Source organism: Macrobrachium rosenbergii, chromosome 36 (genome assembly GCF_040412425.1).
Source record: "Macrobrachium rosenbergii isolate ZJJX-2024 chromosome 36, ASM4041242v1, whole genome shotgun sequence".
NCBI lineage: Eukaryota > Metazoa > Arthropoda > Malacostraca > Decapoda > Palaemonidae > Macrobrachium > Macrobrachium rosenbergii.
In genome coordinates, this window is record NC_089776.1 from 12,525,418 (window position 1) to 12,545,417 (window position 20,000).

General features: G+C 33.2%; 2 long non-coding RNA genes across 7 annotated transcripts in view; one reads left to right on the forward strand and one right to left on the reverse strand.

Annotated features, from left to right (window-relative positions):
• Positions 1–20,000, forward strand: part of LOC136856628 (uncharacterized) — a 409,387-nt gene that overhangs the window by 386,845 nt on the left and 2,542 nt on the right. For both annotated transcript variants that reach the window (XR_010858436.1, XR_010858435.1), the window contains one exon: positions 15,118–15,262. This is a non-coding gene — a long non-coding RNA (uncharacterized lncRNA). The remainder of the gene's footprint in view (positions 1–15,117; positions 15,263–20,000) is intronic.
• LOC136856627 (uncharacterized) overlaps positions 6,595–20,000 on the reverse strand; it is a 133,899-nt gene continuing 120,493 nt past the window's right edge. For all 5 annotated transcript variants that reach the window (XR_010858432.1, XR_010858433.1, XR_010858430.1 and 2 more), the window contains one exon: positions 6,595–7,300. This is a non-coding gene — a long non-coding RNA (uncharacterized lncRNA). The remainder of the gene's footprint in view (positions 7,301–20,000) is intronic.

Sequence of the window (20,000 nt, forward strand, 5' to 3'; positions counted from 1 at the left end):
ATTCTTTAATACTCTTTTCATATTCTTCATCGGTTTCAATTGTAGCCGACTCGGTGAAGATCCCGTCATGATATTAATCCTACTAGATGGCGCTGGGGTGTCAGAAAAAGACAATAACAGACGTTCCTGTTAACTCAGCTGTTTACTATCGTGCTCCGCGGGGTTCTGTTTATTTGTGTCGCGAACAAAAGGAATTTGTGCAATATAAGGCATACCCAGGAGACTGGTATTTGCCCCAGTGTGTGTGTGTGTGTGTGTGTGTGTGTGTGTGTGTGTGTGTGTGTGTGTGTGTGTGTTTATTTGTGTATATATATAACAAAAGGAATTTGTGCAATATAAGGCATACCCAGGAGACTGGTGATTTGCCCCAGTGTTGTGTGTGGCTCAATGGTTTACGTGTGTGTGTGTGTGTATATATTTATCATATATAAATATACAATAACGGAGATATACCGATATATATATATTTGTATATATTGTATATATCACGGTGTGATATATATATATATATATATATATATATATATATAGAAATTATACATATGTGTGTTTTAGTTTACCTATGTTAGTGCTGTATATGTAGGCATACGTGTATATAACACACACGTGTATATATATATATATATATATATATACAGTATGTATATATTTTTGTCAGCTATAATTCCCCATATATATATTTTGCGTACCCCAATTTTTTTCTGCCAATAGCAAACATTCGTTTGGTGGAGTTTCCAGCCCGTTGCCCCAAATGATTCCAGTTCGTTACACCACAAAATCCCCGATTTATTTCCGACCGATTTCGATGTGTGCCGTCAGCAATTACGGACAGTTTGCTGCGGCACATAATCTTTTCAATTATGGCGATAAACATTAAGCACGGAGGCCCGCTTACGCGCGTGTATCCGCCCTCGGGAGTTCTTTGGACGTCTGCGTGATATTCAGACGCTTATGAAGTACTGCTTGAGGAAGAAGTCTAAGATTAAGAAAAGAACATGCAGTTTTTCTAAGTATAATAGCCAGTTCCTAGGGAGACCGATTTCTAGAGATGTCCTGAAATTCTGTACCTCCTTCTATAGGAAAGGTTGTGGGTGAGAGTCTAAGGTACAATAAACAGTCCCTCGATCTATTTGCTTAAACACCTGAGAGCCAATAATGTACTTTATATGTTTAACCTTAACAGATTTTGTTCCTCTGTTTCCGCAATAAAAGAAAAGAAAAGGGGGGGTCGGTATGGGGAGGTGGTGGTGGGGGGGTATTTTGGTGGCTTAGTGGGAGGGTAGATCGTCCCGGAGACTTCCAGACCATGTACATACGGTTATTTTAACAAAGGGGTGTATAGAATTGCACAAATTGGAAAAGAAATTCATTTGAGTCATATTTTGTCAAAAATAAAAGTGAGGCATCGGTGCTAATGTGGCTTTTGTCAAACGAATCGAACTAAAATATTATTTGACATACCAGGAAACCTTAAGTACTGAGGAGATAATAAGAAAATGCTGCTTTGTACTGCACATTCTCTTATGATTTCAAAATACCAGATTCATTAGCCGAATTATGGTCCTTCAAATTAAAATTAAGTCATTAGAGGAGATTAAGTATGATAATGAACATAAAAAGCACTGTCCAATCAGGAGAGGCTATCTTCAAGTTAAAATTGGTTTAATTTTATTTACTAGTCTGTGTGTATCACAACAGATCAGATATTTTGTGACAAGAGTTATAAAATTATAGAGCTTTAAATCACTAAAATGACCAGTTTCAAAATTTTAAAAAATTACCGTACTGGAACGAAGAATAATAGTGGATCATAAGTGTACAATGATTCTATATCTGTTTGAATCTGGAATTATAAAAAAACATTATCTTTCAGAAAATATGTTAGGTCTCTTTCATTTTCAGAAGAGAATTTGAACAAATTTCATCTTTTACATATCTGACCAATGTAAATAAATTAGCAATTCTATTGGAAAGATTGTTTTTGCAGAATTAAAGATTCCAAGAGCTTCATGAAAAAATCTAAACCATATAGATATAGCCAAGTATTTGCTGAAAGAAAATGCGATAACATAAAGATTCAGAAGTAATTTCATACATTTTTTAATATTTATAATTATATGCCCCTTTCAGTTTATTTCTTACTGAGCTGAAAGACATCGTTCTTCGAGGTTTATGCTGGCCATGAATATTAGATACGACTTTAATACCATCACTAACTATAAATTACGGCCCTTTTTTTAAATTTCATGATTTTTTAAGACAATATTCAGGCAAAAAAAAACTGAATACAGGCATTTCTATATATGAATTCATATAAAAAATTGATTTAATCAAGATAGTTTCCTTTCCATATATAAAAAAGCAAGATTGCTAAGGAAAACCTTTAAATATTGTGTATAGTTTGTTCCTATGAATAATATACATTAATGCAATGTCATCCCCACAAAAATAGTCGTGTACTTTAAAAGGGAATCTTAAAATTTTTCTAAGACTTCTGAAGTGATTCTGCTTTGCATGCCCGTTCTACATCATTCACATTCAAACATTCAAGTAAGTCTGAAAACATGTCCAGTCTCAGCGTTCCATAAACGCCCACAGTAACATCTGACATTTCTCCACGAACGAGGTGGCTTTCAAATGACAGAGATGTGAAAGAGACATAATTACACCCGAGGAGTTTTTTGCATCTGCCACTTTTCCTCCCTGAGGAACTTCTCCCGTTAATCCAATACACCGCGTGAAGTAAATTGCTACGCAGGGATGTCAGATTGTTTCACGAATTTGCAAAGGAATTCTGGTGAAAGGGATTGTCTGAATTTCGCAAGAGAATTGAATGTTTTAAACAAAGATAGTGTTATTATTATTATTATTATAAGTCAGCACTGCATGGCGGCATATATCGATGGCATATTTTTTATTCTCCTCCAGAGTTTGGCCATACGTAACTTTATCAATTTAGAAAATTCGAGACGTTTTAGTTTTCTGTAAAAAAAAACTGTTGAGATTGCTTTGACTGTCTGTCCGGACTTTTTCTGTCCGCCCTCAGATCTTAAAAACTACGGAGGCTAGAGGGCTGCAAATTGGTATGTTGATCATCCACCCCCAATCATCAAACATACAAAATTGCAGCCCTCCAGCCTCAGTAGTTTTTATTTTATCTGAAGTTAAGGTTAGCCATAGATTGTGCGTCTGGGAAGTTTGTTCTCTCCTGTCACAAGGGGTCCACAACCCTTTAGTAGATGCTCCTTTGCTTTGTACCATACCTGAACCTGAGACCATTAGCACTCTTAGGCTAGTAATGTCTAGGTTGCCACTAACTACCACCTCAGCTGCAGTCTTTAGTAAATAGGCCAAGCTGACGTATCTGGTTCTTACTTGCCAAAGGAGAGAGAGGATTATCCACCATTTATATAGCTTTTCCTCCCTCAAGGGGTTCACAACCATCCATTAGGCGCACTTCTGTCTTTGGATACAGTACTTGAGAATTTTAATCAATTAGCAATTCGTAGGGATGCAGTGTCCACTTAGTGTCGCTTATTGCTATTAACATGAAGCAGTTTGCCCTGACTAAATATACTTCATTTATAAGTTATAAGTATATATATATATATATATATATATATATATATATATATATATATATATATATACACTGTATATACACACACACACATATATGTATGTACAGTAAATGATTTAAGGTGTATGGAAGTGTATGAACACAAACACATATATACATGTGTTTATATACTTCCATACACCTTAAATCATTCAGTGCTTGTATAATGACAGACACCCTGTTTGTGAACGCGTTTGTAACGAAGAGCCGATGTTTAACTGATGCAATTTTTAGGTTTTTTGGCAATGTGAGTAAAAATCCATAATAATATAGAAAAAAATCTTTACGTGTGAATTCCTGTATCCCTGTGTTAAATATAATTCCTTACTTCTGCACAAATGTTTTGCGCTAAATAGTCAACACTCCTAAACGTGCCTTAGGCACGCAATATTAAAGCCTCCGAGAGCCTCTCAGAGTCTCCTAGAGTCTCCCAGAGCTTCTCAGAGCCTTCCAGAATGTTGCCGACCAAATAACGAGAAACCGACGGAACATCGAAATCCGTCGAGCGTTTGTATTGTTACGTTTGCCAATAAAGAATTGTGATAATCAATTCAGCCGAGGACAACCCGTGTTTAAGAATGATTGACTGAGCTAAATTGTCATAGAAAAGACTTCGGACTCAAAGTCAAAGATTTTTCATAATATCATCAAAACAAACGAACAGATGGAAGTGGAGAGAGAGAGAGAGAGAAATTAGCTGAAGATGGATAAAGGACAAGCAATCATAATTCATTTTCTTGTACGTGCCATTTCTCATTAGAGAAAGAATTTTATGTTCTCTGAGTAAAATAATTTCTTTATAAAATTTTCGTTAATATGTTTAGAATAATCATAAAATTCTTCGTTTAAAACCGAAGCTATAACTTTTTCGACCATAATTATTCCTATTAAGAAATATATTATTCCTTTTAACCAATTATCCAAAGGGAAGGTGAAAGAATCAAGGGAAATTCAGTCTATTTTTGATATTCTTTGTTCCAACAAAGATTTCGATATAAGAACAGTGACATTTTCATGCACACACACACACACACACACACACACACACACACACACACACACACACACACACACACACACACACACATGATGGAGAGGGAAACAGGAAAACAGATATTTGTCACTCTGCTGCATTTTCATTGAAACTGATATCACGCAAGCTGATGAAATGTGACAATATTTGGAAGGCGTAATTTTAAGTTTCCGGTCGAGTCCTTTTATATGCCAGCATAATTTAGAATATTATGGACTTTGCTTTTAGGGACAAAAAAGACCCTTAACATAACAGGTATTCAAAATTAAAATAATTAGGTCAGACAATTTTTGAAAAGAATAATTAATTCAGCCATCATTCGATATTGTCATGGAATGGAATCGTCCCGTAGTCCAAGAAGTAAAAATCTAACATTCAAATACATCTCTCTCTCTCTCTCTCTCTCTCTCTCTCTCTCTCTCTCTCATAAGCAAAGACGCTCATGTAACATATACTTGTTTTTCCTCTCAAACTTTCATTAAAATGAAGTGGCCTCAATTTGAGCAGAAATGAAACTTCATGCAGTTAGAAAATGAAAGGAAGAAAAGTAACAACGTGGTCTTTTGAAACAGAAGTGTATGATTATGAATTTTTTTCGTAATGTATGAAAAAAAAAAAAACTTCTGGTTTCTTTCATATTCACTATTAAAGCAGTGCTGGCCTTTTTCCATTCAATTTTTTCTTTTTTTTTTGGATTTTGCCCCAAAAGAATACATTCCTAACATGAAGACATTCACGTAAACATTATATTTATTTCATTAGTATAGTTCCTCCGTGACCTCGTTTTCAGATAAAAAGATCGAGTTGATTTTATTTAGTAATCAGAAGTGGGCAGGTAATGGGCACTCCACCTTCCATTTCGAAAAAGAAACGTATGTATAAGCTACAAAAAAAATTTCAGGTCAAAAGTCAAGATGTGTTGCAGAAGAAAGAGATTGATTATTATTTTCCTTTTCATTTCCTCGTGAAACGCAGTGGGTGATCGGCAGTGAGTTTGACGCTAATTACAGTTCGTCAGAAATCATTCTTTGTATGCAAAGAATCATATTTCAACCACTTATTTCTCTGCGTGCTTGTTCGTGAAGAATTTCGTGTATATATATATATAATGAAGAATTTCTATTTTTATTATATATATATATTTCATTTTTTTATTACATATGTATGTGTGTGTGTATATATATATATATATATATATATATATATATATATATATATATATATATATATATATATATATATATATATATATATATATATAATTATAATTATCATGTCATGGATATTACAATTTTGTTGAAGAATCAATTCCTAGCTTTAGAAATTTTTCAGAAGTAATGTAATAATAATAAAAAAAAAAATATTCGCGTATTAGCAATCACCGACCTTAGGATAGTTCAGATATATTTTTTGCTTTCCGTTAAAAAAACATTACATCATATGCAAAAGTTAGGGAAATATTACAGCTTCTTTCTTCACAGTAATTCTTAGAGCAAGAGCGTGTTAAGAATACTCAAGAAGGCCGGATAAACGAGACGAGGGGCATATTGGGCTCGGCAATAATATGTGTGCAGATACCGGGAAAAGAAATACCAGACAATAACGAGGAATGACACGAGAAAACGTCATGAGGATAACAAAGACCCGGATGATATTGTTATGGGAGTGTCATGGCTCATCCCGGGCGGTTTTCTAACGGGAGTGCTGTGCAAGAGCGCATGCGTATGTAAGTACGTGTTGAAACATATATATATATATATATATATATATATATATATATATATATATATATATATATATATATATATATATATATATATATATATATATATATATATATATATATATATATATATATATATATATATATATATATATATATATATATATATATATAATTTATAAGGAAAAAACCGTCACTGGACAAAATAATGAAGAACTCTCTGCTTAAACATCCTATAATTAAAATACACAAAATCCTTGCTTATACAAAATTCTAAAGAACATCTTACAACCATGCAGTCCACCTCACTTCATTGACAGCATCAAGATAAAATGCGACAGGAAGTAAATTTTACCTCGTACGTCAAGGTCATGTAGCTAAACCTCCCATTTTCCTAAATAAACTTCTCTTGACCTGTTGTTTGCTTTAGGTTGGGACCTTTCACTTACCTTATTCCCTTTTCTCTTTACTCGGACAATCGTCGTTTATACTCATAGCTTGGTTCTTCTCTTTCTTTCTAATCCTCTTGCTCTTCAAAATCGTGTGATTTCATCATCGGCAATGTTAACACCGTGTGATTTGGAATTTCTTGATGAGGTCTCAAAAACATTGCTTCTCAAAGAAAGGTGACTGATTAAATCACCTTCTTCTGAATGCAATCATTCTTATGCATTTTCTTCTGCTGGATCGTCTCTGATTTCCTTTTTTATCTAGATCACTCTGAATACCTCACTCAAAGTCGTTCTTCTAGGGCGTGGAATTACTGCGCTTATGTGGTATTAAGGAAGGTGCGCACACTCATATGAGTGTGCTTTATTTATATTTTCTTGGCGCTTGATATTATTTGAGCTTTTTAATTCCTCTCTTAAGCTTCTCCTTCTCGAAAAATGCTCGTGTAATTTTGGTCCGTCGTTTCCGTTCTTACCTGGAATAGAAATATTTGATAACCACAGGAGACAAAACAACTAAGCTTAACGCGCAAACTATTCCACATTTCATGTTGGTATAAGAACAATAAAAAAAAAAACCTCCAGCGGCAAAAGTAAAGCAAAATGCAACGGAAAATAAAGTTATAATAAAGGCAGAATCTTGAATTAACAAGTAGGAAGTTGCATCAAGTTGCATCCGGATTATGGTAGTCAAGACCTTTTTTTTTTTTTTTTTTTTTTTTTTTTCACTTGCACAAACGTCGACAGCAAACCTTCCATGACGTCAGGGAGACACAAATAGAACTTGACTTTCTCATCTGTGAGAAGTGTCGAGAAAAATCTCATCTAAACATAACATCGGAAACAGCATCGTCGTTTTTTAAAAAGATTTTTCCAGCATCCCTTCCGTGACGTCTCCTCTGTACGTCATGAATAATATAACCTTTATGTATAAAATGTCACTTTTTCTTTATGAGGCAACCTTCCACACCTATAATAATTCATAAGGTGGTTTAGGGAATTTTTCGTCTTTTCACCAGAAGTCTCGACCAGCATGAGCATCTTGGAAAAGAACTGCAAAGGATTGTGCAATTTATGGTCTTGTTCTTCATTCAGTGAATAAGACAAAGATTGCCGAGGTAGAATCGTAATTTCTCTCAAAAACGAAATCATTTTTACTTCGGTTGTCACTGGTTTATTGTTCTTGTGTATCAAAAGTAACGCTTTTATATTACGTAATTAGAATCAGTTGCCGGTATCTCAAAAACACACAGACACATACATATATAAGTTATATAAATGTCAAACGGGCTTTATAGGTCCTTTTATAACGCTAAAGCACAAAATGTAATATTTGTAGTGAAAACTAGCAAGTGTGACATATAGATATGTAAATATATACATACATACATGCATACATACATACATATATATATATATATATGGATATTAAATGATAGTAGATAGGCAGATATATGTGCGCGCACGCGCTTTCATGTACACACGCACGCACATACATCCTGTCTACTATCCGTCTATATATATATATATATATATATATTATATATATATATATAAATATATATATGGATAGTAGATATAGATATGTGTGTGTGTGAATGTACACACGCACGCACATACATCCTGTCACATCCGTCTATATATACATGTATATACACACATATATTTTATATATACATACATATGCATATATACATACATAGTACAAATGAAAATCAACCGTTAAAATTTGTGTCTGACGTCATGAAAGGTTTGCTGTCGACGTTTGTGCAAATGCAAGTGAAAAAAAAATGTTGTCGACATTTGTGCAAGTGCAAGTGAAAAAAAATGTTCAAAGAAAAAGAGCAAAGAAGGTCTGACTATCATAAATCGGATGCAACTTCCTTCTTGTTAATTCAAGATTCTGCCTTTATAATAACTTTATTTTCCGTTGCACTTTGCTTTACTTTTATCGTTTTAGGTTTTTTTTTTTTTGTTACTGTTCTTATACTGTCATGAAATGTTATTGATGAGGATACCTACAATACTCTACATAGAACTTGACAGGTAGTGTACTTATTCATCACCAGCTGTTTTCATTTTGTTAAACAAATTGCGATTTGAGTCTAACGCGGACCAGCTCATGGCCGAGAGCTGATGACCACCCGAATTAGGCCCGGGTAGGGGGTAAGGGGAGGACTCAGTCTGTCAATTCAATGGCTGGATTAAAAAGCTGCTATGATGGCACTTTGAGACTCAAGTGCTGATTCGAATGATATTTCAATTTCGGTAAGTGGCTTTCGGTAAGTGGCCTTGTGGTATTGCCAGATTGTGTATTATGTTTTGTAATGACAAATGGACTTTGACAATCCTGTTATCAAGATGGGGACAGAATTTAATGTTTGTAGCACAAGAAAGACCAGTACGTAATATATATATATATATATATATATATATATATATATATATATATATATATATATATATATATATATATATATATATATATATACATACATATATATAATATACATATATATATATAATATATATATATATATATGTATATAAATAAATCCCATAATCATTTTTGTGCTACACGCATTAAATTCAGTCCCCCCTCTTGATAACAGGACTGTCAAAGTCCATTTGTCATTACAAAACATAATACACGATCTGCCAATACCACAAGGCCACTTATCGAAATTGAAATATCATTCGACTCAGCACTTGAGTCTCAAAGTGCCATCATAGCAGCTTTTTAATCCAGCCACTGTATTGACAGAGTCCTCCTCGTACCCCCTGGCCGGGCCTAATTCGGGTGGTCATCAGCTTCTGGCCATGAGCTGGTCCTCTTTAGACTTCAATCGTAATGTTTTTAACAAAATGAGAACAGCTGGTGATGCATGCGTTTCGTGTTTAAACATGCAAACGAATTGCATAAATATTACTTTCCAAGCTGCTACCAACAATAAATATCATACATAAACACACGCATTATATATATATATATATATATATATATATATATATATATATATATATATATATATATATATGTGTATGTGTGTGTATATGTTTGTGTTTGTGTGCACAGATGACATAGGTTTTTAATAGCAGGTCACCCATCTGTTGTGCTTTAAAACGTAAAAATTAATCTTGTTGTCGGGGCCTTGGGGTGGGAGAGACAGAGAGATTTCAGCAGCTTAAATTATCACAGAACACGTAAACCCATAATACGATTATCGATATTTATCTGCTGAAAATAGGCAAATGAATCCATACCCTCATACAGAGACATATTACCCCCATTATAACTAAGACCACAGCGTTCGTTCAGCATTTCCCACCAATTATTCAGTGTCTCTTTCAAGATTGCTGGCATCTTACGCCGAAAAGAATAAACGAACAAAAAGGCAGACAAACGGAAAGAAGGAAGTAACAGAGACAAGAATGGCAAATATTATATGAAAGAGGTCAATGTGTTTGGTAGCTAGCATTTCATTCTCACTTGGTTGAGGCCACAACTCGAAAGGCAAAGAGCCTGGGAGAACGCGACATTGTGGAAATGGCCAGCTGTTGCAGCTGGTATCACGCAGTATTTGATCATCTGTGCCATCTGTAATTTTATGGGCTGACCTTTACGACTCAGAGAGTCAATTCGGTGGCCAATACAATAACGCAAAGTGCTTGGTATATGCGAAACTTCAGTCGGCATCAGAGGAAGGTTACAAGGCTGACTTTGTTCTCCTGCTGTCATTCTAATACACTGAAGAATCTCAACTGATTCAGAGACAAAAATATTATTTATTGTTTCTTTCTTTAGTAATGTGTAGATAGTTTTTTATTTCTTCTTTGCTCTGAACTTTTTATGTTGTCATAATATTTTTCTTCACATAATACGGAAGCCAGGAAGCTGTAAAAATCCTTCTTATTTTTTATTATTGTAATATAATTGATACTGAAGTTATGGTCAATATTAGGCTCTAAATAGTCTTCAGATTAGAATATTGAGACATTTTGCTTTTCATATTAATAGTTACTTAACAGTCCCACGTACTTCAAATATGTACGATACTGATAGAGATTTTTCTATTTATAAAGACCAAACACATTTTCATAACCATCTGTTTTGAAATTATTGAATTTAATTAGCCCAGTCAAGAATTGTTCCATTCTTGCCTTTTATTGCTGTACAAAGAAAATTAATTGTATAAATATAAAAACTGTTATTTGCTGTATAGTACAAATTTATTTTATTCGACAGAATATCATTCCTTCAAATGAAGAAAAACTTTAAATCCAGTTTTTACAAATTTGAAAATTTAATGCCCAGTCAGTATTGTTTGACACTTGTAATCTTTGATCAAGATTTTATAATGTTTAAAGTTTGTATTTAACTATCAAGATTTATATAAATTTGAAACTCGGTGTTTGAACTTGTATCTTTGATCAGAGAGCCAATTGTTGCATCTTCTATAATTTCTATTTAATGGCCATTCTCACTCCATCTTTCTTTCCTTGCGTCTTTGTTAGTTGGCAGTCTAAATGTTTTGGCGTTGGAATAGAACTTAAACTAACTGGAATGAGGTTTTTGTGTTTCAGATGTATAAAGCAACTACAATAAGGATTGTAACTTCTTCTTCGACCTGTTTTCTTCGCTTTCTTTGAAGAGAAAGGTCTCATCAAACATCAGTCTCTTTCCCATTTCTCTCTGTCTTTATTCTCTTATGGATGGATTACAACGGACCCGTCCTCCCCCACTCACAGGCAATTATAAATTGGAGTCTTCATTCTTCCTGTTTTTGTGGAGTGAAAGTACGTTTTTCTGTTATTCTTGGAAGTTAGTTAAATGCTTATTAAAACTGTTTTCCTGCGGTGGAGTCATATCCAGTTACGAGAAGAAATAACTTTTATAAGATATCCTTGGCCCAATAATATTGTTTACTGGGGATGGTTGAAAACTGATTTAATTGCCAGTGAGTTCCGCTGGTATTGTTCTATGCTGAGAAAGGCTCATCACATTCAGTAGGAAAGACAGGATTGTTCAACAACCGTTTTCACATAGAGTAACAGAACCGGATCTGATGCTCTTAGTTTGCGAAGCGAACAATGTTAACGACGTCATCTTCTAAAGTACATTCCAATTTGACAGTTCTGAGAATGGAATTTGCGAATCCTAATAGCTTCGATCTCTCAGGAAGTGCTTACTGATTTTCAGGGACTTGTGAATCGTGTTATGTTAGACAATCCTCTTTGAAAAATTCAATTATATTGAAGCTACGGTTATAATGTTGCTGCATTTAGTTTTTTTCGTTATCCTCACAAAACTAAGATTTTGCATTGTTGTCAAGTTAATTCTTGCGGTTGGAAGGTAAACATCTTTGATTATGAAATGCAATTTCAGTATCCTTGTAATGACATAGCTTCATACTATACTAACTACTAACAGAGAATCTCAGATACGAGAAAGGAAATACGTTGTAGTATTTTCAGAAATTAATCGACATTTGACTCTGGAAATCAATTTCCCCCAAAATCTCGTTAATTCTTGAAAAAGATTCGATCATTGGGACTTTAATTCCCTGAAAAATTCAATTTATGACTCGTGGAATAGGTATATTGTTATCAAGAGAAGGATTGTCCCTTTGGAGAATGAAATTGTAATGCGTTTTCAAAATAAGTTCAGGATTCGACAGAGGGCTAATGGCAGTTGTTTTAGAGAAAGATGGAGTGGAAAATAATGTAGATAAATACTTAATAACTCATATGTATAACTCATTAGAGACAAATGCTGATGAAAGTGTCACATGTATCCTTATGGCGTTTTTACAGTGACAAACAAAATTATTAATTTATGCCTCCCGAAGTAAAGTAGTACCACAAGTTTATGCAAACCATTGTTATAAATTTATGGAGTAGGATGAAACTTATGAAAGAGTGGGATAGCAAAATGATAAGCAATATCAAAAATAGGAAACAAGAAATTTTGAAATTTTAAATATTAATTTTTTACTTAAGATAAACAACTATGTTGATTATGCTCTTTAATTCATAGGACAAGATGACGAATATTTGTTGGAAATAGGAAAAGATTAATTACTTTTACTCGTGAATCACCAAGAGCTTCAGACGTTGTAGCAAAGGGCGGAAATTTACTAATCTCTCTCTCTCTCTCTCTCTCTCTCTCTCTCTCTCTCTCTCTCTCTCTCTCTCTCTCTCTCTCCGTTAGTCTGTTTATCTTCTTCGTACCGAGAAGCCGTCCTGTATTTGCTAATGAAAATTTTTAAAGTAAACAAACACTACAAATAAAACTTTTCCATTCGTATAAGATTAAGATTAAAGTCCTTTAGATAACAGAGTCGTCTTTTGAGAGATAAGAAAATAATATTTTCATTTTGATGCATAAGAAAACAATAGTTTCTCGCTGATGCGTAAAACTAAGACAAACAGTTGCTGTTTTTGTAAAGGCATTTTGGTATGATAATGAGGATAAATAAACAGAAATGCAATAGAATGAATATTGTCCCCTCCATAATATTTCGCATGACTAAAAATTATTTCTCCATCAGATTGTTCATGAAATTTTTCAATACTGTTACGTCAGCGGGATCAAAGTTTACGGAGGTAAAGATAATTAAAAAAAAAGAAGACATTGACGACCTTGAAGAAAGAGTTGACCTGTCAGGAATATAAATGACCTTATTAACCTAAACCCAAAAGTAATATACAAGAGGAAAAAGAAGGAAGAAATGACAATAAAATGGGGAAATTTAGATTAATGAACTGTAATCGAAAGGGAAGAAATGAAACATTCTCATGCACTGACGTGATAAATATCAGGAAATGTAGAAACAAATTAATTAACAGATGTGGAAAGGTTAGTTTAACCATACATATCATATAAAATGTCGATTTGTTTTCTCTTTCCCTTTTGTAAATATTCCGAAAGTTTGATATCTTGTCTAGAAAGTTGATCCAGAAGAGTCACAGGTACTTACTCATGAGTAGAAACCTAAGTAGAGAAAGTGAATCAGATACCACTGATAAAATTAGGATATGACAGAAATATTAAACTGGGCACTATAAAATACCCAACTTGAAATAGGAAAAGGGCAATAATTGAATATTTGGATTCTAGAACCCAACATAAAATGAATATGGTCACGACGTACAAAAAATACATGACGTTAAAAACTTCATTATTTCATTACGAAACATATATTAAACTTTTCATACTTTGAGTTATCTTTGCGATTATGATACATAGGAAACCTCATCGGCTACCAGTATCTATTCACAGACTAAATTAGCAGGTAAATTAATACTTAAAAAAAAATTCGTTGTATATTTCTTGAGAATGAGCTTGCTTTATCCTGCCTTCCTCAGTTCCTTTCTATTCTCTTTTTCTTTACATTCGTACTACATGAAATGGGTTTAATGTATTTAGCTTCCCATTCCAACCCTTGGAATTAGAGACAGTCAGTCTTGATAACTCCTACTTGGAATTCGAAGCAGGATTTTCATTAAAGTCGATCCGAATTTATTTTTTTGTTTTAATTTTGTTATTTCGAGGATACAGGAGCATTTGTGGTGCTTTAGTTCCTTGTTTAAACCGTTTCCCAAATAATGAAATTGTATCATTTTTTTTCTAATTTCTTTTGGCTGAAATTGTTTTTCTTGGCCCAATCTTATACTTCGAAATTTTCAGTTGTTACTTTACACAAAGCTAGGTTAACGCAACGAAGAGGGGTATTATATTTTTTGAGGAATGTTATATATATATATATATATATATATATATATATATATATATATATATATATATATATATATATATATATATATATATACTGAATGAGAATTTGAGTCTTCACGTAGCAACGAATCTACTGGGTCAGTTGCGTTCAAAGTTCAAACCGCCAATGGGATGTCAATCAGAAATGACAGAAAGGAATATTAACAAATGTCTCTTATATGTATTAGAAGTAGGCTAGTTTATTGGTTGAAATAAGGGAATCCTCCAGTTTTCAAACTCTTAAAATTAATACATCCCTTTTCAAAACATTTGTAACTCGTAGCGCGATGGACACAGTTAAAATGTTCCAAATCTGATCAAGTTGTTTTGTGTATTTCTCACAAAATTAAGAGTTAGTCTTTTTGGCTCAGTGATGAACCACTAATAAAGAACTTTTTTAGTAGTCTACATTCCTCCCATAAAGATTGTCTGCTTTCTTTATATTAAATGCTTGCCCATAATTTTTTTTTTCCCATCATTATGACCTCTGACCAAGATTGTGCCTTGTGACTTCAGGTAACAACGCAATCGTACCTCAAGTAAGGAACAGTTCCGGGAATCCAGAAAGGTACAAGACCTCTGTCGTTAAAAATGAGAAGAAAAAATAATGAGTAAACGTCGTTGGTGATAACCATTTGATGAAATCTGACGAAACTCAACGGTAAGTAAATATCTGTCGAAAAAATGAAATTTTCTTTTCAGATAAGTAGGAATTTTTTTTTCAATAATTACCAAACATTTAAAATATCTAATATAAAAAGCATGTATATGAAATTAGATTATATACACTTATATAAGATCTATGATAATTAAATCCTTTTCCCCATATCACGAAGTTTATTTAATTTTTTTTTATTACGGAAACTCTCTCTCTCTCTCTCTCTCTCTCTCTCTCTCTCTCTCTCTCTCTCTCTCTCTCTCTCTCTCTCTCGAGCTGGGAAAACTCTACTGAATTTGCTAACGAAAACATTTGAATTATATCTTTTCTGTAAGTTATGGAATATCCATTAAGAAAAGAATGAGATTAATTATTTGGCACAAGGGCTAAGAACAGAGTAATAATTAGCCATTTCGTGGAATTTCTTTTCACAGATAAATGGACATAAGTGAATGACGTAATTGCTGAATAAATATTGTTAATTAAATTCATAATATTCTTAATGTGAATAAATTACTCATCTGATTGAGAAGGACAATATTGCTCTGCTATTATTTACGCGATAAAAGTTTATGAGGTTCAAGATGACAAAAACATGAAGCGAATTACTTTAAACGTTCCAAATTGGGGGTAATTACTTGTTAAACAGCATCTTGAGGAGGCAATTAACAAGCCTTGACAAGTAATGGCCTTGTTAAGGTCAGCCCCCGAGGCAACATGGAAAAGGGAGCGAAAGAATAAAGAGGAAAATGGGTCATTGGGAACTTGGAATATTAAGACAGGAGAAGAAATATGTTTTACTCTTGAATCACGGAATAAAATAAGTGTAAAATAAAATATAAGCAGAATTATACAGAAAATACAGAAGAGATTATAAGGCTAAAAAAAGCAAATGACCTTATTTGTACTCTCAGTTTCTAACTGTAATATCCACTATTTTTGTAGTCAATTAATTATTCTTTTGATCAAACCTCCGTCTAAAGAGGATTATCTATTGGTACAGTGTCTACGATACTTGTATTTTATTTTATAATTTTAAATCTCTCTCTCTCTCTCTCTCTCTCTCTCTCTCTCTCTCTCTCTCTCTCTCTCTCTCTCTCTCAAATAAACGTCTCAAGAACTTAATTCTTTTCTGTCGTTAATATACAACTTTCATTTCCATGAAAGGAGGTTGAGCAAATAACCCTTGCTGGCATTTCAGATATTGGTTTTTTGAAAGCTGGTTCATTAATCATTTACTGTATTTTTTCAGTGTCCATACTAATAGTCATTTCTCCATATTTTTGGTATGCATTTCAAATAACATCCTTGTTCCTGTTAACATTCACTGTAAATATTTCCATCTTTTCGTACACTCGGCAGTGTTTTTAAGCTCTCAGCAACTTATCATATTCACGCTTTGCACCCCTTAAACAGCTCCTCGCTGCTTGCCCAGCAAACTTGTACATTTTTCTGTGCTTTTCAAGACATTTTTTTTATCAATACGTAAATAAAAATATTAGACAGCCATGGAGGCATAACACACGCTCGTCCTACATCCACTTTGACACCCACCAGTCACTGTCTGGTAAACATATTCTCAAACAGGGTTTGTTTTCACGACGGAAAATTTTTATCACCCTCAACAAATTACTTTGTATATTTTGCATTTTTAACACCCTTTCATACAGTATATGTTTCAGTTGTCATAAAATTTCAGTAGCCCATTGTATGACATACAAATTTTCTCGTTTTCTCGCTTGCACTTTTTACCACACGGCTCTCCCCTTACTAGACCCTCTGTCATCTTTCCTACTTTCTCAACCAAGACATACCACACTCATTTCTACGTATACTAAATAATACTATCTATAATTCTTATGGTCATCTCCCCAAAATTCTCCTTTAAAAAGGTTCCACTACTCCACACGCCAATATCTCAGGATCCAAACTACTTTTTTCACGAAAGACGTCATCTCAGTTGTATTTATTCATTCCTGTGATTTTTGCAGCCACCGAAATTTTCGTTTTTGCCCTCCTTCCGTACTGAATTCAGTCTTTTCTGACCTCATCATTCAGCATCCCATTAAAACACCCATAGACTAATTGGCAAACGATATAATACATTTTTAATCAGGCAGTATCTTTTTATTTTAAAAATATACCTTGAAATCTGGTTTTTCCACACTGTACAACTACCATTCCTCCTTAAATCATTTGCTAAACCATACTTAAATGCTCTTTTTAGTATATTTGTGTATATATATATATATATATATATATATATATATATATATATATATATATATATATATATATTATATATATATATATATACATTATATATGTATATATATATATACATATATATATATATATATATATATATATATATATATATATATATATATATATATATATATATATATATATATGAGCTTGTTGGCACGTACTGGAACCCAAGCTGTTGGTTTGCTGGACCCTCCAGTTTCCCTGTCTCCCCACTGTCACCCGGGGAGGACAAACTGGATCCATGGAGGGGTTTTATTATTTCCCTACTGTCACCCGGGAGAGGACAAACAAGATCCACTCATATTTATTATTTATATATATATATATATATATATATATATAGAGAGAGAGAGAGAGAGAGAGAGAGAGAGAGAGAGAGAGAGAGAGAGAGAGAGAGAAATGACAAAATGCTGATCCGCCGTCGTATAAATCGCATAACTTGCCAATTAAGTCCCGAACGATATTTTATTATCTCACCCCCGTCACAACAAACGTTATGCGTCAGCATTCCCGACTAAATATAATCGTATAATCCCTCTCTGCAAATAATTAATTCTTATTTTTATCACCCGACGTAATTATAATTACCAAAGACCCCGACTTCATTACAGATATCAGTTTCGATGACGTGTGTGATGTGATGCTGATTACTTTTTATTTTTTTTTTTTTATGTGGTGGGAGTTAGTCACACGACTGCGCACGCGCAGAGAAAATTGTGATGAGATTGGTACTTTCTAATCTCAAAACATTTTGATCAGGATGTGTCACGTATGGATAACTGATACATAATAAGTTATCATATGTTATCTATTACTCTGCTGAAAATTTGCTAAGAATTTCAATACTTAATTCGAGCGAAGATATTTTATTTACCTTTACTTGTTGAAATGTGTATAATATGTATACATACACACGTATATATATATATATATATATATATATATATATATATATATATATATATATATATATATATATATATATATATATATATATATATACACATAAGGGGCAGTCTCATGGCCATTGAAAGGCGTCTTCCGTTAATACTCTATTTGGTCCAAATCTAAAGAGACCAGTGTCTTTTATCAGGTTCAAATGCTAAGTGAACAGTAATCAAAATCAACCACACCCCTACCGGTGTGAAAACACAAAGACGCACACACACTTTTCCAACCTCGAACAAAAGGGAAAAACGCGTAACACACAGGGTATACATTTTTAAAAACAAATAAACCATGAACAGGACATCAGAGCAAAATACAAAATAATTTCATTATCCTTGAATAAAATAATAATGCCGGAAAACGGCAAATCGACAACCTCATTGATCACGCCACCTTCGGATGCAAACGTCCTGTTGACGTTTGCAAATCTGAGCATCTTTTTCATAACCACTAGCTCCTACCACCCTCTCTCCCAACTATCTCTTCTTCACTACTTAAAACAGAAATTATTCTAACAGTAACACGTGACCATAAAAGTTGTCATTATCATTATGATTATTATACCTTTCACATACTTAATATTTATTATCTTACACACACACTATATATATATACAGTCTACATATATAATATCATTACGCGTAATGACTGAAATTTCAGTCATCACGCGTAATGCACTTAGGGACATTTGATCCCCAGGAGCTACTACTAAACACCGTCCCGTGGGATCGAACCAGCGACCCACGGGACGGTGGACTTAGTATCACCTAAACCCGGCGAAACAGTGTAGATGACTCACTGTTTTAAAGCCGTTTGTTTAGTACTATGAATCACTGATATGATAAATAGTCATATATATATTACGCGTGATGACTGAAATATAGTCATTACATATATAATACTATTACGCATGTTGATATATATATATATATTAATATATATATATATACACATATATACATATACACACACACACACATATATATATATATATATATATATATATATATATATATATGTATGTATATATATATATATATATATATATATATATATATATATATATATATATATATATATATATATATATATATATAATATATATATTGTAATATATATGAATATATAGTTTCACATATACTTATTTAATTATTTTAGATATTTTTTAAATAACTTTAATTAATACTTTTAACAGAAAAGTGATATAAGAAGAAGATGATATCTCTGAAATAGGACTTTATCTCATCGGCAAATGATAATATACTGTAATAAATAGTTACAGTTTAATTGTCACTGTGGAAAACGCTGTAAGGGCACTGAACCTTTCCTACACCCTCCTACCATCCTTGTTCTTAATACCCGATTAGAGTGAAAAGAAGTGTCCTCACCAGAGGTCGTGACCTCTTACCCAAAGTTAGGAAGGACCTCCACACGCTTCCCCCGCCCGTAAAACTCTGCAGGCGTGAGTTAGTGGGGCTGTAATGTCGCAGTAAACCAACACATTTGCCAGTCGTTTTTGAGA